This window comes from Arachis ipaensis, chromosome B4 (genome assembly GCF_059453495.1).
Source record: "Arachis ipaensis isolate K30076 ecotype BB chromosome B4, ASM5945349v1, whole genome shotgun sequence".
NCBI classification, from domain to species: domain Eukaryota; kingdom Viridiplantae; phylum Streptophyta; class Magnoliopsida; order Fabales; family Fabaceae; genus Arachis; species Arachis ipaensis.
The window spans coordinates 6,501,894-6,504,606 of NC_142439.1; the positions used below are offsets into that span (position 1 = coordinate 6,501,894).

At 33.9% G+C, this 2,713-nt stretch overlaps 1 pseudogene; it reads right to left on the reverse strand.

The window, feature by feature from the left end:
- Window positions 1–1,967: 1,967 nt before the first annotated feature.
- Window positions 1,968–2,432, reverse strand: LOC148566558 (secreted RxLR effector protein 161 pseudogene; annotated as a pseudogene).
- Window positions 2,433–2,713: the final 281 nt, after the last annotated feature.

Sequence of the window (2,713 nt, forward strand, 5' to 3'; positions counted from 1 at the left end):
CAAAATTTGAGACTCCAGTTATGGACCGTCAAATTTCGTAAAAATCAAGTTTTTCATCTAAAATACCAACCTTTATTTTTACCACATTTTCCAACTCAAACCAACACTCCAAGTTTCAATCAACACCAAAACATATCAAACCACATATTATTATTTTACATTTACATCATACACTCCCATACACAATTTCACCAATTTCAACTCCAACCATCCATATTGGACACCACATTTATACTCAAGCATTAATATATCATTGTTATTCATAATAATCATTATTTCATCAACCATCCACCACAGGGACACGCATACATATAAAATATAAAGTATTTTTTAAATAAATCGTAATGATATTTTCTTGATATTAAAACATAAATTAATTTTTTTAATTATTTTTAATGTCTTATTTTAATTATATAAAATATTTAAAATATTTTTTGTTTTAATAAATAATAATATATACTATTTTTAAATTTATTTTAAGAATATATGTTAAGAATAAGATTGGACATGTTGACACGTGATGGTATTTAGGCGTGTCTGGAGAAAATTTTTTTATTTTTTATTAAGACAGGGTTAGACACGACAGACACACGTGTCGGACAAGTGTCGGTGAGTGTCGTGTACGAAATGTGTCCGATACGCGGACACAACAACTCAATAAAGTGTCCGTGCTTCATAGATATCAACACTCCCTTCTTCTACTACTTTCTAAACAAAGTGATATTTTACTCCAATGTATTTTGTTCTCGAATAAAAGATAGGATTCCTTGCAATGTACCAGCGCTCTGTGTTCCGCTTGCTCCCAATTTGTATTTGATCTTCTGGGGTAGATGCAAAGATGGTGGTTTTATCCCGCTTGCTCCTAAATGTTGACTCTCCGTCGCAAGATGTGGCCGGACACTTAGGCCTTTTTAGATATTATTCTTCCAAGAGATATGAATCCCTCTTGAGAGATGTGCGCACGCAGGGACTGTTCAGGGTTAGCTACCAGACATGTCGGGTTTGACTATATAATTGATAGATGAGCTCATTAGCTATAGGATAGACATGCATCATTTGCATTTGTGTGTATTGTTTAGGTGTGCATCTTGCATTTGGTTTGCTTAATTGAATAATTGTATCTATCTGCTATTTGATCTAATTGATCTATCTGTACTCTTTATTTGTGTATGCTTTGTATTGTGTTGTCTATGTTTGAAAATTGAGAGATCCCTCATGCTGGCGGTGGTGATGCTGAGGGTTGTTCTTGATGTGGTGATGGAGATTGAGGTAGATTGGACTTGGTATTGTCCTGATACTCTAGATTTATATACTGGATGGATAGGAATGAGCAATGTATGTTGGTTGGGTAGGAAGCCCTTAGGTATGCCCTTAGTCTCTTTTCTTTTTAAATGATTTAATTTAGGGATTTGTAAACTAAAGAAGATTTTTTACGACCTTTCTGAAGTAAGATTTCTTATAAAGCTTTTCCAAAATGTATTTTAAAAAGAAATTGTTTTTATAATGAATTTTTTTTCTATTTAAAAGTATTTCTTTGCTTTGATGGTATTCCCTTTCCTACTGAAAACCTGCGAGGATGATGTTCTCACGCCCTACAGATTTTCTTTTTCAGTGTCAGGTTCAAGAAGTTTTGGCGCGAAACCGCGACCATACTACAGAGCTATATGTATTTGTATTTTCTGTTTTTGGTTTAGTTGAAATTTCCCCCTCTTCATTTGTCATTTTGGTTTAAAAGGTGTAGGACTTGTATTTGAAAATTTTTGAATAAGTTTATGTGTATAATGCTATGTGAATATACTTATGTGATTAAGTAATTTAAAGTAAAGACTTTTCGCTTTTATAATTAAAAATCTAGTTGTATTTCACAAAGGTTCGGTATTAAATAAATATAGTACTAACTAAAAAGGATTAGAGGTAGGTAATGCCTAGACTTTTAGTGCGATCATGAGGTGCTAAAAGTTAGGGTGTTACACTATGACTGTCACAATACACAAGAATCTTCTGTTGTTTGTGGTCGAGTCCTCCATTAACCTTTGGATCCAAATAGCTTCCTTGCATGCTTGTGTAGCTACCATATATTCAGCTTCTGTAGTAGATAGAGATACAACAGTCTGTAACTTAGATAGCCAGCTCACAGCTCCTCCTACAAGTATGAACACATATCTTATAGTAGATTTTCGTTTATCAATATCACCTGCAAAGTCAGAATCAACATATCCATTGACAATGAATTTCGATCCTCCAAAATATAATACAACGGTCGAGGTCCCTTTGATGTATCTCACGAACCTCTTAATATCAATCCAATGATCTTTATCTGGATCTACCATAAATTGACTCACCACCGCAACTGCTTGAGCAATATCTGGTCTTGTATAGATCATGGCATATATAAGACTTTCCACCACTGATGTATACAATACTCGAGACATTTTCATCCTCTCTACTTCACTACTAGGGCATATACTTGAGGATAATTTAAAATTCATAGGAAGTGAGATTGAAATTGGCTTACATTCTTGCATGTTGAAGCGTTGCAAGATCTTCTTCAAATAATTCTTTTGTGATAGCCAAATCTTCCTATCCCTTTGTCTCGATGGATTTGCATACCTAAAATCTTGTTTACTGGTCCCACGTCTTTCATATCAACATCCTTAACCGACTGTGCCTTCAATTTTTGGATTTGATCTTTATTAGGACTTACCACTAACAT